Source organism: Bos mutus, chromosome 9, assembly GCF_027580195.1.
Source record: "Bos mutus isolate GX-2022 chromosome 9, NWIPB_WYAK_1.1, whole genome shotgun sequence".
In the NCBI taxonomy this organism is placed as follows: Eukaryota; Metazoa; Chordata; class Mammalia; order Artiodactyla; family Bovidae; genus Bos; species Bos mutus.
In genome coordinates, this window is record NC_091625.1 from 96,605,766 (window position 1) to 96,625,362 (window position 19,597).

The 19,597-nt window shown below is 47.5% G+C and overlaps 1 protein-coding gene across 4 annotated transcripts in view; it reads right to left on the minus strand.

The window, feature by feature from the left end:
• The window catches only part of AGPAT4 (1-acylglycerol-3-phosphate O-acyltransferase 4), a 136,770-nt gene that overhangs the window by 103,494 nt on the left and 13,679 nt on the right, over positions 1-19,597 (minus strand). Inside the window, exon 1 of one of the 4 annotated variants that reach the window (XM_070376995.1) lies at positions 15,942-15,986. The exons of the other annotated variants lie outside the window; for them this stretch is intronic. The gene's annotated coding sequence lies outside the window, so the exon portion shown is untranslated. Of the gene's footprint in view, positions 1-15,941; positions 15,987-19,597 lie in introns of those variants that run through there. 4 annotated transcript variants of the gene reach the window in all.

Here is a 19,597-nt window from a genome sequence, read left to right on the forward strand (position 1 = left end):
GGACAGTTAGGGAGCTTGGGGTGGACGTGTACACACTGCTATATTTAAAATGGATCAACAACAAGGACCTACTGTATAGCACAGAGAACTCTGCTCAATGTTAAGTGGTGGGGAGGGGAGTCTGGGGGAGAGCGGACGCATGTACATGTATGGCTGAGGCCCTTCGCTCTCCGCCTGAAACTGTCACAACACTGTTTGCTAATCGGCTCTACCTCAATACAAAATAAAAAGTATAAAAAATAAAAAGAGAATTTCACAGGAATAGAGAGGATGGCAAAGCCTCACGAGGCCCCTGAAACACTTTCTGCTAAGGGACCAACAGCCTAGAACACAGGGATACTGCAGGAAGCCCCGGACACAGTGGGGACTGAGTTCTGGAAACAGGGATGAAGAGAATCCTTTCCAACCCAGAGGTATGTTTGGTATTTTTGGCAATAGTATATAAAAGCTCCAGTTGCAAATTCCCTAACTCCTCAATGGATTGTTTGTGTGCTAGCTAAACCAGACTTGAACTTCTCTGCTTTTAGGTTCTGAGTGCCTCCAGTACCACAGACCAAATATATCATAAGTGAACTAGAAATAATTGCGACCCCATGGACTATACAGTCCATGGAATTCTCCAGGCCAGAACACTGGAGTGGGCAGCCTTTCCCTTCTCGAGGGGATCTTCCCAACCCAGGGATCGAACCCAGGTCTCCCACGCTGCAGGCGGATTCTTCACCAGCTGAGCCACCAGGGAAGCCCAGAAATAATTATGAACAATTACAAATGAATAATAGAAAATAATTATAAGATATTAACAGGAAGCCCCAGCAGTTACTACTTCCAAAAATTATTTCTGAAAAAAATTAATTGGAACAGGAAGTCTTGGGAGGGTCAGGACAAACAATGAGGGAAGTATATTTAATGACGAAAAGGTTTTTACAATATACAGAGTCAGTTAAAACATGCACCCTATGACATAAATTGTAAAGCCAAAACCCCCAGTGCATCTCTGTGCTTCAGAAGTATAGTAGTTGGTTGATAAGTCAAACATTTTTCTAATATCAGAAATATTTCAAATACACAAAACATTTTACTACATTGATATTTAGCCACATTTACTTCACTTTTTTAGGAAGTAAGACATAGATATTGAAGCCACCTGTGCCATTTGAGCTTGAAATGAGTGTTTCCATCAGTGTTCTTATTCTTTTACTGTATATGAATTACAACATATAAATTTTGTGTTGTAAAGATGTATGTGATTTCCTTTCTATACTCAACACTTCAGTTTTTAAAATGTTATGCATCCAGTTTAGTCATTTCAATTGTGCAAGAATATTCTTTTGTACACCTACACATGGAAAATTAATCTATTACCACATGGATGGACATTCGGGTCTTTCTAGTTGTTTTCTCTAACACAGTGCATGAATGAGCACTGGGATTGGAATTGCTGCGTCATTCTCATGCGACTGACGTCCTTGAGCTTCGCTGTGTGTGTGTGTTAGTCACTCGGTCGTGTCCGACTCTGTGACCCCATGGACTGTAGCCCGCCAGGCTCCTCTGTCCATGGAATTCTCCAGGCAAGAATACTGGAGTGGGTTGCCATTCCCTCCTCCAGGGAATCTTCCCAACCCAGGGGTCGAACCCAGGTTTTCTGCATTGTAGACAGATTCTTTACCATCTGAGCCATCAGGGAAGCCCCTCAGCTTCATTGCTGCTGCTGCTGCTGCTAAGTCACTTCAGTCGTGTCCGACTCTGTGCGACCCCATAGACGACAGCCCACCAGGCTCCGCCGTTCCTGGGATTCTTTAGGTATTAACAAATATTAACAAATTTCTTTTCAAAATGGTTGGACGAATAATATTCTGGGAAGATGTTTGGGGCTAGAGAGAATGGGAAATAAGACTTCTGCTTTATGCTTTCCTGTATATTCCAGCTATTCAACCAACCGTATTACTTGGGTAATATATTAAAGTTAAAAAAAAAAAGTTCAAATTTTTATGCTACATTTTCAGATTACTTACGCATGTTGACACAAACTGCTTGATACGGCCCTCTGACACTGCTCTCTGATTTCTTAGTGTACCCATTTTACACATAAGGAATGGAGGCTCAGGAGAGCTGTATGACTTGTTTTTTTGGTCAGTAAACTGCCCCATACCTTCTCTGAGCCTCAGTTTCCTCTTTATCTCTTCCACCGGCCTACCCCACAAATCTACTGGGAGTGGAAAATAAGACCGCTGACTTAAAGTACCAAAAAAACTTTCAAGTGATTTATAAATATATATAATCCACTGGCTATTTTTTCACGATTATGTTCTTTACATCTCTGTCCCTCTTCTGCACCTAGTAAGAAATAACTAAGTACCTAGGAATATGGGGGAAAGTACTTTCTTACAAAACCTCAGGTACCATTTCAACTGGCCCTTCCCACGGAAAGAAGTATGCATTAGCCAGTGGTTTACGGCTAGGAGACTAACCAACTCCCTGATCCTCGGTCTGAGCTTTATTCTGATCGGAACTTAACTCTGAAAGATGAGGAAATAGCGGCTCAAATGACAGAACAGAAAATGGCTTCAGAACTAAAAGCAAGTGCTTTCTGGTCTCGGACAACACTCTGCAGACAGCTTCCTAGTTTCTAAGAAAGCAAACCCTGGCAGAGCAGAGAGCTCGGGAAACACAACAGCGGGACTCAAAGAGCTAGTGCCCAGGAACTGTTGAGGAAAAGGCAGAAACTGTTGCACGCACGCAGCGAACCATCTGCACTGTCTGAGGGCAGTATGGGCCCAGCTGCCCTGCACAGCAATTACATTTTCCACAATACCCCATGCAAGCGCCAGGACGTGAGCGGAGCCCTCGGGACAGTCACTTCTTCATTCCTTTCCTGTGCTATTTCACAGATCAAGTTTTCGTGCAGTAATTCCATGGTAACAATTTGACGTGGATCTAAATACCAAAGGGACTGGGATTCAAAAATCTGAGATATCTTTGCAAAGTAGCATGCTTCCTTAGCTTCAGAGAAAACTTGAGGAAGTGAAGGGAAAACACCCAGCTCTAGTCCCTCAGATGTTAAACTGATCTGCCAGAGGACCCAGAAATTCCACTCATAGGTAAAAGCAAGCAATCGAACCGGGGTCTCCTGCATTGCAGGCAGATTCTTTACCAGCTGAGCCACCAGGGAAGCCCAATGAAAACGTTAAGTCCTCGCAAAAAAAACCTCCAGTGACCATCAACTGACACACAGATAAACAAGAGATGGACCTGTGGCTCCTCCACAATGGAATACTGTTGTTTAAGCTGAGTCCCAATCTTCTGCGACCCCACAGACTGTAGCCGCCAGTCTCCTCTATCCATGGGATTCTCCAGGCAAGAACACTGGAGTGGGTTGCCATTTCCTCCTCCAGGGGATCTTCCCGACCCAGGGATCAAACCTGTGTCTCCTGCATTGGTATGAGGATTCTTTACCACTGAGCCACCTTGGGAAGTCCACAATATTATTCAGTTACAGAGAAAAGAATAACTATTGATACATGTTACAACACGGATGAACTTCAAAACCATTACACTAAATGAAAGAGAAGGCCTTACACATTGTGTGAGTTTGTTTATATGAAATAGCCAGAAAAGGCAAATTTACAGAGACAAAAAGTAGCCTAATGACTGTCCAGGGCTGGAGGGCACAGGGGCATAAGGAACGCCCATGGCAAAGGGGTTTTTTTTGAGATGACGAAAATGTTCTAAGAGTAGGTGGTGGTGAGGGTTGCACAACTCTGAGTATCTTACAATATATTGCAAGCCACTGAATCATACACTTAAAATGGATAACTTTTATGGCATGTGAATTACCACCATTGTTTAAAAACACAAGACAAACCCTGGCCCTACAGAAGACAACACCTAAGCACAGCCAGCTTTCAGTCCACGTGCGATGTACACACGCATGTCCCAGCAGTGTTTGAATGAAGGACCAAATGGGACCGGGAGGTCTAGCCTGCAGGAAAAAGGCACTTCCCCTTCAGTAGGGAAAGATGGCCCTGTTGGCTGATGCCACAGTGCCAGTCCCAGTGCTGCTGGGGTGTAAAGGGGGTCCTCCTACACTGGTGTGATCTTTGTGAGCCTGGGCCAGAAATGAGGGAGGTGGGACCTCACCTCAGATCCTGAGTGTAGTCTGTGGGAAAGACTGGAAGCTGTTTATCACCCCAGCATTGTCCAGGAACCTCAAAGAGCAGAAGGAATGCACTCCCAGACGCACACAGTTAACTATTGCCACAATCGAGGCTTTGGCTTAAGAGCCAGAAGAAAGTACAGCAGTAGAGCAAAGGTGTTTTCCCCTTCAGGCAGGGCTGCTCTGAATACCTGAGGCTGAAGACTGCCTCTATTCATTACTACCGATGCCACCCACTCAAGTCGGGCTCAACTAAGACTCGAGCTCATGTTCGGTTGTGTCCGACTCTTTGCGACCCCATGGACTGTAGCCCCCCAGGCTCCTCCTTCCATGGAATTCTCCAGGCAAGAATACTGGAGGGGGTTGCCATTTCCTTCTCCAGGAGGTCGTCCCAAGCCAGGGATCCAACCTGTTGTCTCCTGCATTGGCAGGCAGATTCTTTACCATTGAGCCCACCAGGGAAGCCTACACTCAAGTCAGGAGTAGGCGATATATGCTCTAGCAGAATCACTGCGATGAAATTCAGATGAAATTTCAGGGTTCCGATATGCAGAAGAAATACCACTAGAGCCACAGATCAGCTGCCCTGCAATGCCAACCAGAGGCTTCCCTGGTGGCTCAGACGGTAAAGAATCTGGCTGCAATGTGGGAGATCTGGTTTGACCCCTGGGTCAGGAAGATCCCCTGGAGAAGGGAATGGCAACCCACTCTAGTACTCTTGCCTGGAGAATTCCATGGACAGAGGAGCCTGGCAGGCTACAGTCCGTGCAGTTGAAAAGAATCGGACAAGATGGATCAACTAACACTGTCTACACTTTCTCGACTTTTAGGTTGCGATTGTTTTTTAAGTCAAGCCCTTGCTAAGGAGGTCTGTGTATCCCACCCCCCACCCCCATCCCCCAGTGGAAAATGGAACTTATTTCTAACTCCTGCTTTGGATCAGGAATAAAAATAGTAAACTTAAATTTAGATGAAGGCTAAAAACAATCCAAATGCCCATTACCAGGTGGACAAGTGAACAATCCCAGGTGAGCAAATGAACAAGACACGGTCTACCCGTACAACAGAACAGCGATCAGCGGAGCAGAAGTGTGCCACTGACCGGCGAAACGTGGGGACAGACCTCAAAGCACTAAGCCTCGGGGATGGCAGCCACTCCCCACGAAGTATCCCCGTCTCTTAGCCCCTTTCTCAGAGGGTGCCTCTCACTCCAGGAACAAATATTTACTGAGGTACCATCCTCCGGGAGTGGAGGCACAAAGTAGCCTCAGGAACTTTCTATGCCATGGGAAAAACAACAAGAAAATTTAAATTGTGAGGTGGAAGGGCAGCAGCTACTCTCCTGCAAGGCGCCGTGTGTCTTCAGGATAAAAAGCCAGATGAGGGTACCTGGTGCCTGGGGCAGGGGCGGGGAGGGGAGGCTGGGTCAGGACAACCTTTGCGCAGAAGGGCCCGCTTCAGTGAGTGTCCACCATACCCAGCTCCTGGAACTTTCTGGACAGTTCCCATTCGTGCTTCTGAGTTCCTGCATCTTCCATCCCATCTGCTTGATGTCCTCCCCCTGCCTCCCCTCCCACTGCTGACTGGACAAGTGTGTGTACATCCTTCAAAATCTGCCCTAGCCCGTACCATCCTGCTTCTCTCACACAAGTGGAGAGATGCATCCGACCGTCCCTTCTACACTCGCTGCTAGGTTCACTATTAGAGAACTTAAAACCATGGTGTGCTTGTGAGCACTCAATGGCCTGAGTTAACGAAGTGAAAGGCTCAGCACAGTACTGAGGCCACTATGTAACATCAGCAAACGACATTTCCCTCCTGGTATGTCTGCCTTCCCACAAGCCTGAATTCCTTAGGCACTAAAGCGACTCTCATTTGGTACCCACAGAGTCTGGCAGGGACTTGGCCATGACAAGTGTTTAATAAATATTCTTAATATGAACGACTTGCACAGTCAGTCACACCCGGCATGCTGCTGAATAAAAATGCCCAGCTTAGGGCGTACTTGTGACCTGACTACAGTGTCAGGGGACTACAGCTGCTGTCCTGCCCCCAGATCGTCATCAGCAAAGCAAGCAGGCAGGTGGGATAGTTTACTTTCCCTAAATCCAGCTAATACTGCAACAGGACCAAGCTATATTTGATGTGGGAAAACTCAGTAATTTAACTCCACCTCTTCTAGAAATATATGTTGGTCAGAGATAACAGAAACTTCTAGACTCTTTCTACCATAACTTTCCACCACACCATTAAAGTAAAATCCAAGAATGTCAGGAAAAACAAAACAAAATCAGGGATAAGGAGGTTCTCTGCCATTGGCTCTATCTTCTTTACGTCCTTTGTCTATAATTGTGAAGGAGGCTGGCTGCTTCACATTGCCTTGTTACAACAGGTGGCCTTGAACCCACTGAGCATCCTAGGGGCTCCACAGTATAAAGGCAGCAGTCTGCACACCTGAGCAGCGGTTCACGAGCCAAGAGCTGGTGTGCCTTCACAGGCTGTTCAACCCTGGGCAAATTACTTAACCTCAGTGTCTTCACTTGTGAAATGGAGACAAGTAATATTTCCTGCCTCATAGGGTTGTGGTAAGGATTAGCTGTTTCTAGAACCCTGACTGGTACATGGTAATCTGAAAGGTAGCTACCATTGTCATCAACATTACCATCATCATCACCACCATCACCATCATAATCACCATCACCATCATCGTAAAGAACACCATCATCATCACCATCAACACCATCATCACCATCAACATCACCGCCTCCATCACCATCATCATTGTCACTATCATCAACATCACCATCATCACCATCACTGCCTTCATCACCATCATCGCCATCATCGCCATCATCATCATCACCATCACCATCATCAGCATCATCATCATCACTGCCATCATCACCATCACCATCATTGCCCTCATCACCATCATCACCACCATCATCATCACCATCATTGCCTTCATCACCATCATCGTCACCACTATCATCATCACCGTCATCATCGCCATCATCAGCATCATCACCATCATTATCATCACCATCACTGCCTTCATCACCACCATCGCCATTATCATCATCACCGTCATCAGCATCATCACCATCACTGTCATCATCACCATCATTGCCTTCATCACCATCATCACCATTATCATCATCGCCGTCATCAGCATCATCATCAACACCATCATCATTATTACGATCATCTTCACCATCACCCTCATCAGCATCGTCAACATCACCATCATCATCATCACTGCCTTCATGACCATCATCATCGTCACTATCATCAACATCACCATCATCACCCTCATTGGCATCATCACCGTCATTGTCACCATCACCACCACCATGGCCATCATCATGATTACTGTCATCATCACCACAACCACGGCCTGTGTCCAGGCTCCGGCTTCCTTTTTCCCCATCACTTTCCTGCTGGTCACGCTTCTCTCATCAGTGGCCCAGTTCTCCCCAAGTATTTCTAGAAACATCTAGAAAACTTAAGAACAAAAGCAAGGAAGCAGAAGGTTGATCATCTGATTCACGTGGGCCGAGGTGGAGCCCACAGCTGAGACTCTGCCACTGAGACCTGAGTCTGCAGCCCTTCAGCCAAGGCAGCACGTTCTCCTTTCACAGGATCCACAGCTGGTCCTCTGACTGCAGCGAAGCCCCAGCATCGGCGCAGGCCGCCAAGGCCTCCGCCCGTAGCTCCACTTCAGCTCAGCTCCTGGCTTTGATCAGCCGCTCCTCCTCCTATCTTAACGTCATGCTTGGAAGACCTGCCACTTCAGGTCTTCCTGAAGAGTGCCGCTTCAGGAAGGAGGGCCAGACCAGGAGCAGGCCACTGGACCCCCCACCCCTACCCCACACAGCAATCCCCTCACCCAAATCAGCCAGAGACCTCAGTGAAAGAACTTTCTGGAAAGCGAAGATGTCCAACTAGAATTGCCAAAAGATAAAACTCATCCCTGCATCAGGCAGATCCCCTGGAAGAGGGCACAGCCACCCACTCCAGTACTCTTGCCCGGCGAATCCAATGGACAGAGGAGCCTGGTGGGCTATGGCTACGGTCCATGGAGTCGCAAAGAGTCAGGCACGACAGAAGCAACTTAGCGTGCACGCATGACAGAACTTTTGTTTTGGTGACGGTCTTTCCAGCGTCACCAGGACTCTCCAGGCTTTGTAAGTGAAATACATGGGGACAGCACAGACCATGGGCTGCTGTTCATCAGCGAGTCTCAACCAGCAATCATCTTTTTAGTTCATTCTCCGTTTCTTTCCCTACCCTGACGATTACTGCTTTTCCAACATTTACCCAGGAAAACAGATAACCAAGCTCGTTAAGCCAGTCATTTCGGCATTTGCGTGTTAAGTAGGTTCCGGGTAAAATCAGATTAAGCCTAATGAAGCGCACAGGCTTTTGACAACAACGTTTCTCACTCTGTACTTTAGATCTAGAGCTGCTTTCCTCATGGTTGAGTCCGTCCCCAACTGGATATGTACCCATCTCTTCAATGGAATGTAATTCAGCAGACTTGTCAGTTTAACTTGAATTAGATAAACTCCCTGTGCTCAGAGAGCTGCTTTTCTCCATATTCCCCCCAGAATGCCAATCCCGTCATCTGTGTCAAACATTCCAGCAGATGATAGTACTTCTAAGCCAAAGACTGTGTGTGTGTGTGTGTGTGTGTGTGTTAGTCAATCAGTCCTGTCTCTTTGCCACCCCATGGACTGGAGCCCCCCAGGCCCCTCTGTCCAGTGAATTTTCCAGGCGAGAATACTGGAGTGGGTTGCCATGCCCTTCTCCAGGGGATCTTCCCGACCCAGAGACTGAACCCAGGTCTCCCGCATTGCAGGCAGTTTTTTACTGCCTGAGCCACTCGGGAAGCCCAAAGCACCTCGATAATTCGACAGCATTATTTCTATTTTCAAATGATTACTAGGAAATGTTGGGTTAAGGGACACTTCGTATCTGTGCTTAATAACCTGGTTTTAAAGAGGGCATAGTGGGACTTCCCTGGTGGTCCAGCGGCTAAGACTCCCACACTCTCAGTGCAGGGGGCCCAGGTCCCAACCCTGCTCAGAGAACTAGATTTCGAATGCCACAACTAAGGGTTCACATACCTCAACTATTTGGCACAGCCAAATAAATAAACATTTTAAAAAATGAAAAAATAAAAAGGGTACACACACACATATATAAGAGAAGTCCACCCTTCTTCCTTATTATTCTCTAATACATTAAAAAAAAAAAACACTTTATGCCTGGGCAAAAAATCCATCCACAGCTGCTTAGGTTTTTCTCCTCCAATGTCTTATTGTAAAGGGGAAAAAAAAAAAAGGAAAAGAGTTCTCTACTTGGGGTGGTGAGGTACTGGGTTCTTTCAATGTCTTACAATGAGGTCTACCCAGGGTTCTCATTTCACACAGCAGGTTTGGGTGAGGTTATTCTCCAATCCCCCTGGAGAATATGAGACCATTTGAGTGGCAGGTACCTTTATGACAGCTGAAGAGTCGGACACGACTGAGTGACTGAACTGGACTGAACTGTTAGTACCTGAACTGGCAAATTTCACCTGCCCGACTGCTGAGATTTTAAAATATAATCCTACGAAAAAAGGCTTGATGAGAATAGGAGGATAATTTAGTGTGTGTGTGTGTGTGTGTGTATGTGTTCCATTGTGTCTGACCCTTGGTGGCGCTAGGAGCAGTAGCCCACCAGGCTCCTCTGTCCATGGCATTTCCCAGACAAGAATACTAGAGCGGGTTGCCATTTCCTTCTCCAGGGGATCTTCCCGATCCAGGATTGAACCCAAGTCTCCTGCGTCTCCCGCAATGGCAGGCCGATTCTTTACCACTGCGTCACCTGGGAAGACCCATAACTTACTCAGATCAGATCAGATCAATCGCTCAGTCGTGTCTGACTCTTTGCGACCCCATGAATCGCAGCACGCCAGGCCTCCCTGTCCATCACCAACCCCTAGAGTTCACTCAGACTCACGTCCATCGAGTCAGTGATGCCATCCAGCCATCTCATCCTCTGTCGTCCCCTTCTCCTCTTGCCCTCAATCCCTCCCAGCATCAGAGTCTTTTCCAATGAGTCAACTCTTCGCATGAGGTGGCCAAAGTACTGGAGTTTCAGCTTTAGCATCATTCCTTCCAAAGAAATCCCAGGGCCGATCTCCTTCAGAATGGACTGGCTGGATCTCCTTGCAGTCCAAGGGACTCTCAGGAGTCTTCTCCAACACCACAGTTCAAAAGCATCAGTTCTTTGGCGCTCAGCCTTCTTCACAGTCCAACTCTCACATCCATACATGACCACTGGAAAAACCATAGCCTTGACTAGACGAACTTTTGTTGGCAAAGTAATGTCTCTGCTTTTGAATATGCTATCTAGGTTGGTCATAACTTTGCTTCCCAGGAGTAAGCGTCTTTTAATTTCATGGCTGCAGTCACCATCTGCAGTGATTTTGGAGCCCAGAAAAATAAAGTCTGACACTGTTTCCACTGTTTCCCCATCTATTTCCCATGAAGTGATGGGACCGGGTGCCATGATCTTTGTTTTCTGAATGTTGAGCTTTAAGCCAACTTTTTTACTCTCCACTTTCACTTTCATCAAGAGGCTTTTGAGTTCCTCTTCACTTTCTGCCATAAGGGTGGTGTCATATGCATATCTGAGGTTATTGACATTTCTCCCGGAAATCTTGATTCCAGCTTGTGTTTTTTCCAGTCCAGCGTTTCTCATGATGTACTCTGCATAGAAGTTAAATAAACAGGGTGACAATATACAGCCTTGACGAACTCCTTTCCCTATTTGGAACCAGTCTGTTGTTCCATGCCCAGTTCTAACTGTTGCTTCCTGACCTGCATACAAATTTCTCAAGAGGCAGATCAGGTGGTCTGGTATTCCCATCTCTTTAAGAATTTTCCACAGTTTATTGTGATCCACACAGTCAAAGGCTTTGGCATAATCAATAAAGCAGAAATAGATGTTTTTCTGGAACTCTCTTGCTTTTTCCATGATCCAGCGGATGTTGGCAATTTGATCTCTGGTTCCTCTGCCTTTTCAAAAACCAGCTTGAACATCAGGAAGTTCACGGTTCACATGTTGCTTAAGCCTGGTTTGGAGAATTTTGAGCATTACTTTACTAGCGTGTGAGATGAGTGCAATTGTGCAGTAGTTTGAGCATTCTTTGGCATTGCCTTTCTTTGGGATTGGAATGAAAACTGACCTTTTCCAGTCCTGTGGCCACTGCTGAGTGTTCCCAATTTGCTGGCATATTGAGTGCAGCACTTTCACAGCATCATCTTTCAGGATTTGGAATAGCTCAACTGGAATTCCATCACCTCCACTAGCTTTGTTTGTAGTGATGCTTTCTAAGCCCCACTTGACTTCACATTCCAGGATGTCTGGCTCTAGGTCAGTGATCACACCATCGTGATTATCTGGGTTGTGAAAATCTTTTTTGTACAGTTCTTCTGTGTATTCTTGCCATCTTTTCTTAATATCTTCTGCTTCTGTTAGGTCCATACCATTTCTGTCCTTTATCGAGCCCATCTTTGCATGAAATGTTCCTTTGGTATCTCTGATTTTCTTGAAGAGATCTCTAGTCTTTCCCATTCTGTTGTTTTCCTCTATTTCTTTGCATTGATCGCTGAAGAAGGCTTTCTTATCTCTTCTTGCTATTCTTTGGAACTCTGCATTCAGATGTTTATATCTTGCCTTTTCTCCTTTGCTTTTCGCTTCTCTTCTTTTCACAGCTATTTGTAAGGCCTCCCCAGACAGCCATTTTGCTTTTTTTGCATTTCTTTTCCATGGGGGATGGTCTTGATCCCTATCTCCTGTACAATGTCACAAACCTCATTCCATAGTTCATCAGGCACTCTATCTATCAGATCTAGGCCCTTAAATCTATTTCTCACTTCCACTGTATAATCATAAGGGATTTGATTTAGGTCATACCTGAATGGTCTAGTGGTTTTCCCTACTTTCTTCAATTTCAGTCTGAATTTGGCAATAAGGAGTTCATGGTCTGAGCCACAGTCAGCTCCTGGTCTTGTTTTTGCTGACTGTATAGAGCTTCTCCATCTTTGGCTGCAAAGAATATAATCAATCTGATTTCGGTGTTGACCACCTGGTGATGTCCACGTATAGAGTCTTCTCTTGTGTTGTTGGAAGAGGGTGTTTGTTATGACCAGTGCATTTTCTTGGCAAAACGCTATTCGTCTTTGCCCTGCTTCATTCTGTATTCCAAGGCCAAATTTGCCTGTTACTCCAGGTGTTTCTTGACTTTCTGCTTTTGCATTCCAGTCCCCTATAATGAAAAGGAGGAGCTATCCCACGTTGAAGGTCAGGAAGGGCGGCGGTGAGGAGATACCCCTTGTCCAAGGTAAAGAGCAATGGCTGTGCTTTGCTGGAGCAGCCGTGAAGAGATACCCTACTCCCATAACTTACTATAATACCACAAAATGGTGATATAACAGATACTAGCCAGCAGTAAGAGTTGATTCCTTATCCAAGAGATAGCCGAGGTATTTGGAGAAGAAGAGAGATCTGAAAGAAAAAAGTAGGGCCGGGCTCCTCCAGAGAAGAGACTATTCCAGTAACAAGGGAGGGAGGAGCCACAGGGTGATCAGAGACAAAGGGAAAGACCCAAGCACACTTCCATCAGCCCGCCTGTCTGCAGCAGACACAGAGGAGAAAACAGTCAGGAGGGCAACTTCTCGGGCAGGACTCAGGCCAGCCACATCCCACCCCGTCCCCAAGACTCAGCACTGGGGGCAGGAGGGAGGAAGAAAGTCATCCAGCTCAGCTGTCCTCTCAAAAATGTGCACAAGGCTTCCCTGGTGGTGCAGTGGATAAGAGTCCGCCTGCCAATCCAGGGGACATAGGTTCAATCCCCGGTCTGGGAAGATCCCACAGTGCACAGGGCAACTAAGTCTGTGCTCCACGACTGCTGGTGCCCATGTGCCCAGAGCCTGTGTTCTCAACAACAGAAGCCAGCGTGGTGAGGAGCCCGAGCACCACAGCAGAGTAGCCCCCACCACAGCCTGAGAAACAACGAAGACCCAGGGCAGCCACCAGCAGTTAGTGCAGTCGCTCAGTCGTGTCCGACTCTGAGACCCCATGAACCGCAGCACGCCAGGCCTCCCTGTCCATTACCAGCTCCCGGAGCTTCCTCAAACTCATGTCCATCGAGTCAGTGATGCCATCCAGCCATCTCATCCCTTTGTCCCCCTTTTCCTCCCGTCTTCAATCTTTCCCAGCATCAGGGTCTTTTCCAATGAGTCAGTTCTTCCCATCAGGTGGCCAAAGTACTGGAGCTTCAGCATCAGTCCTTCCAACGAATATTCAGGACTGATTTCCTTTAGGGTGGACTGGTTGGAAATACATTAATAACAACCAAAAAAATACCCCACCTCTATCTTCTTTACAAAAAAACAAAAATATGTCCACAGAAATACACAGAAATACTCCCTTCAGCAGAGGAAACTGACTCTGAAGGGTCTGGGAGCAATGGCCTAATGCCATCCAAACAACCCGGCCTGAAAAGTCTTCATTTTGTCTTTAAAAAGGTTACATAAATTTTGCGTTAGATCACGGCATGTCCGTGTTTGTTTCCTTTATTAAATCTCCATTCCTGGGACCTTCTGGCAACACAGATGCTTGAGTGAGCTGGACCGCGTTTGCCCAGCAGCTGGCACAGGACACAGATGGCCAGGATGTGGCAGCTGAAGAATCTGCATCTTCCCTGGATTCCTCCAGGACGAGACCAAGAAATGGGAGCCCAGGGTGTGCCAGCCCACTTCCCACTGCCAGGGCACAGCACAGACCCAGACAGCCCCTGGTTTCAAGGAGCCCAGGGTTCCACAGAGAGTAAGCAGGTGGCTGCAGCTTGGGCCAGACCTGGGCTCTGGACCTAGCCCCCCCCCACTTATGCCATGCCACCCGCCGTGATCCTAAAGAGCCCCCAGGACCCAGCAGAGAGTGCCTAGAGAAGGGGGCAGACGGTTTCCAGACTCTCACTAATGAAACGTTCCTGGGGCCTTCAACAAGGGCAGGACACCTTGACTGCCAGGATAATCCTCTCCCTGCCCAGAGGCAGGCAGGGTTAGGTCATGGGGTTATTAGGGGGAAAATTAGGCTATTAGAAAAAATTAGGACGGCTCAAGGCCTGCCCAGCACCCACAGGACACAGCAAACTCCTCGCTTTGCAAAGCACACACTCGAGAAGGTCCATCTCCTTTGGGGAGTCAGCCGGAGAGAAGCTTTTGAAACCAGACTGTTCTAAAAGACAAATCACAGTTTCAGCCTTTTCAGAACACAGAAGGAGTGGGAGAAAGAGGGAAGGAAGTGCCAACCTGGCTAAAATTGGAACCAATATAAATAATTAAAATAATCAGGCACATCTGAAATCTCTCTGTGCTCCTGGCTCTGTTTCCCCTAAACATTAGCCCTCTTATGCCCCTAGAAACATTTCCCTTTAATGTTAGCCCTCTTATTCCTCTAGAAATGGAGGTCAGATAATGATCTCAGTGACCTGAGATTATACTGTCTTCATTATATTGTCCAGTCTCTAGTAACTTCTTAAATTTCCTCCTGATTTGGGAGGTGAAGAGGAATTTCTGCACATCATGATGCTGTGAAAACCCTTTCCCCACAAAAAAGATCCAGGAAACTTGGGGGGAAAGAATCCATTACACAGGTAAACGCGATGCTTTTTAATTATTTGTAGATCAAAAGTCACAGTGTTTGCTCTACCAACAGCGATTCCTGGCTCTTTGACTCAGGAAAACCAGTTAACCAATCTGTGCCTCGATTTCAAGTCGGACCAGAGACGAGTTCACAATCCACGAGACTGGATAAAGGATGAAATGGGATCAGGCAGGCGGAGCACACAGCACTCAGCCAAGGATTATTAAGGGGCATAAATGACTACATTAGAAGACAAAATAGAAGAGGCCTTCGAGAAGAGCATTCCAGGAAAGGTTTCCTACTGCGTTTGCTATCTCAGAGTGTCAAAGGCCCTTGTGGAGCCCTATACCCACGGGGTGGAGCCCCACACCAAGATCAGAGGACAAAACTCTCTGGAACTGACAAAGCCCCATAGCAACAGCTCTCTGCACAACCCTTTGCAAAACCCTGGGGCTCCGTGTCCCACCATTCGGAGCCCAGCTCCTTCTGTATCCCCCACCCAGGCCTGGCCTCCACCTGGGGCCTGAGCGGGCCCTCCCTGCCTGCTCCCGCCCAGATCAGTTCAGGGTCCGAGGGACGTGGTGACCCCACCTCGCAGTCCGCACACTACCCCACACGGAACGCTCCTCTCATGACAGGTCATTTCTGATTCACAACCTGCCTCCTGCAAGTGGAGCACCCAAGCACTAGCACCCCACTCCCCAGACCTGAAGGAGGGGTTCTAGACTTCTCCAGGAAGCATTCCTGAGGCCCCAGGCCGGGGGCGGGGTGGTCAGGGGCTCCCCTTTCTGTGTTCCCACCCTCCTGCCAGTGTTAACAACGACCCACTTGGCTTTCTGTCTTGTCCTCCAGGCAGTGACCCTGTCTGGTGCCCCTGTGCACCCGCAGCCCCCCGCCCACAGCAGGCTGGACACGTGGATTCAGGACGATTCTGGAATTGCCTGGGGGTGCGGGAGTAAGACTCCCCGCAACTCCCGTCCATCTTTCTGGTCCCAGAGGGGAGGAGGGAGAAGGGCAGACACAAGTGACAGGGTAGTGACCGGACACCTCGTGAGCCCCAGGTGTGGGGCTGGGGAGCGGGCCTTACCTGAAGCAGGGCAGGTCTGGGAAGGGCAGGGACGGTGGTCTCCAATCCTGGGGGAGGCCAGAGACCAAAGACTAGAAGGACGGAAGGGGTTTGAAACACCCACTGCCACTGAGGGTGCTCAGAGAGCAGGGATCGCTAGAGAAACCAGGGCGTGGAGCATCTGAAGTCCCAGGAAATGAGGCAAAAGGGCAGATCCCAGCAGAGGTGAGCTCACTTATGCTGAGCAGCTCAAAATTCTTTCTACAGATACGTTAATCCATCCCACACAGAGTTCAGGCCACCCAGCCCAGGGCTGTGTGTTAGTCACTAAGGTCGCTATTTGCAAGCCCATGGACTGTCACCCACCAGGCAGCTCTGTCTGTGGGATTTCCCAGTACTGGCGTAGGTTGCCGTTTCCTTCTCTAGGGGATCTTCCTGAAACAGGGATTGAACCCGGGTCTCCTGTATTACGGGAAGATTCTTTATTTTCTGAACCACCAGGGAAGCCCTAGGATCTCCCTACATAGAGTTCTGAGAAGTGCTATCGGCCCACCCAGCCCTGCCCAGCTGCCTCCCGGCAGCCTGGGATTACAAGCTGACTCCGCTGGTTGTGTCAGAGAAAAGACAGTAAACCTGGAATACTTCCAGCTACTCTTACTTGGCGTGCGTGTGCACTCAGTCATGTCTGACTCTTGCGACCCCAAGGACTGTAGCCCGCCAGGCTCCTCCGCCCATGGGATTCTCCAGGCAAGAATACTGGAGTGGGTTGCCATTTCCTCCCCCAGGGGATCTTCCCAACCAAGGGATAAAACCCGTGTCTCCTGCATTGGCAGGCGAACTCTGCCACCAGGGAAGCCTTTCACTGTTCTATTATTGTTTTCCAATTCATATCTGTTAATTTCAGTGAATGAATTGCACCTCTGTTTGGACTCATCCTGGTAAACCTGGGAAGTACAGGTTAGCCCGGAGGGGCAGGAATGCTTGCACTGGGAAGTCAACCATGTGGGTCAAATGTGGGAACTTCCTAAAGCAGTGGTTCTTAACTGCAGGTGCCTTCACCCCTCCAGGGGACATCTGGCAAAGTCTGGGGCATTTCCGGCTGTCACAACTAGGGAAGGGGCAGCAGCTAGAGGGTGGAGGCCAGGAACGCTGCTGAACATCCTACAAGGCACAGGTTGGCCAAAAACGTCAACAGTGCTGAGATGAAGTGTATGTGTTCAGTTATTAAGTCACGTCCAACTCTTTGTGACCCCACGGACTGCAGCGAGCCAGGCCTCCCCGTCCTTCATTGTCTTCCAGACTTTGCTCAAACTCATGTCCGTTGAGTCGGTGACTTTTGCCTCTTTTGCTGCGATGAAGAACTCAAGCTGGGAGGACCTGGCTGGAAGGCATCAGATTAGGCAAGTCTAATCCCAGGTCTCTTGTGCCCACCTCTTTCTCTAGGCTACGGCATCCACTCAGTCGGTGCTAGAAACTTTGATGAGAAGCCCCCAGTGCGGTCACAAGGCTAGAACTGCTACCGCAGGCAGGGAGCTAGGTATGAGCAGAGAAATAGGGGCAGGGGCCAGGTGGCAGGAAATCATGCATCTTGTAAACCGCAGCGGTCCATAAGCGGACAGAGGAAAGCAGAAACCTTCAGACTGATAAAACACACATTTTCGGTGATAAGGGTCCCAGGAGCAGGCAAAGAAAGGTGGGGAGAGGCCAGAATATCTTGAGTCCAAAAGCTTTTTGTTCAGTGTGGTATTACAGTAAGAGAGCCTTCCAATAAGAACTAGTCGAACACCGAGGCCACGACACTTCTGATCACACGGGAATAAAATCCCTCCTCCCTCCCCAGTGACTTCCACCCCTTCATGTGAACACCCCTCATAACCCGCTTCCCAAAGACACCTGGTGTAGCAGCTCCTCACCGGTCAGCTCTCAGAGGGAGAGTGGATCCTCGTTAAAATAAACTCTCCCTTTCCTCTCTTAACCTCCCTGCTTTGTCTCTGAATTCCTTCACAACAAAGAAAGAGCCTCAAATTCACCGGCAATGGAACTGCAATGAATTGCCTATAACATAACAGCATCTGAAAAGAGGTAAGAGAAACCCAAGTATGACGGTGGGTGTTGCAAGAGGGCAGACACACTGAAACCATAATCACAGAAAACTAGTCAATCTAATCACACTAGGACCACAGCCTTGTCTAACTCAATGAAACTAAGCCATGCCCGTGGGGCCACCCAAGACGGGCGGGTCATGGTGGAGAGATCTGACAGAATGTGGTCCACTGGAGAAGGGAATGGCAAACCATTTCAGTATTCTTGCCTTGAGAACCCCATGAACGGTATGAAAAGGCAAAATGATAGGATACTGAAAGAGGAACTCCCCAGGTCAGTAGGTGCCCAATATTCTACTGGAGATCAGTGGAGAAATAACTCCAGAAAGAATGAAGGGATGGAGCCAAAGCAAAAACAATACCCAGCTGTGGATGTGACTGGTGATAGAAGCAAGGTCCGATTCTGTAAAGAGCAATATTGCATAGGAACCTGGAATGTCAGGTCCATGAATCAAGGCAAATTGGAAGTGGTCAAAAAGGAGATGGCAAGCGTGAACGTAGACATTCTAGGAATCAGCGAACTAAAATGGACTGGAATGGGTGAATTTAATTCAGATGACCATTATATCTACTACTGTGGGCAGGAATCCCTCAGAAGAAATGGAGTAGCCATCATGATCAAAAGAGTCCAAAATGCAGTACTTGGATGCAATCTCAAAAATGACAGAATGATCTCTGTTCATTTCCAAGGCAAACCATTCAAAAACAGGGTAATCCAAGTCTATGCCCCAACCTGTAACGCTGAAGAAGCTGAAGTTGAACAGTTCTATGAAGGCCTACAAGACCTTTTAGAACTAAACCCAAAAAATATTTCATTATAGGGGCCTGGAATGCAAAAGTAGGAAGTCAAGAAACACCTGGAGTAACAGGCAAATTTGGCCTTGGAGTAGGGAATGAAGCAGGGCAAAGGCTAATAGAGTTTTGCCAAGAGAATGCACTGGTCATAGCAAACACCCTCTTCCAACAACACAAGAGAAGACTCTACACATGGACATCACCAGATGATCAACACCGAAATCAGATTGATTATATTCTTTGCAGCCAAAGATGGAGAAGCTCTATACAGTCAGCAAAATCAAGACCGGGAGCTGACTGTGGCTCAGATCATGAACTCCTTATTGCCAAATTCAGACTGAAATTGAAGAAAGTAGGGAAAACCACTAGACCATTCAGGTATGACCTAAATCAAATCCCTTATGATTATACAGTGGAAGTGAGAAATAGATTTAAGGGCCTAGATCTGATAGACAGAGTGCCTGATGAACTATGGAATGAGGTTCGTGACATTGTACAGGAGACAGGGATCAAGACCATCCCCAAGGAAAAGACATGCAAAAAAGCAAAATGGCTGTCTGAGGAGGCCTTACAAATAGCACTGAAAAGAAGAGAAGCAAAAAGCAAAGGAGAAAAGGAAAGATATAAGCATCTGAATGCAGAGTTCCAAAGAATAGCAAGGAGAGATAAGAAAACCTTCCTCAGTGATCAATGCAAAGAAATAGAGAAAAACAACAGAATGGGAAAGACTAGAGATCTCTTCAAGAAAATTAGAGATATCAAGGGAACATTTCATGCAAA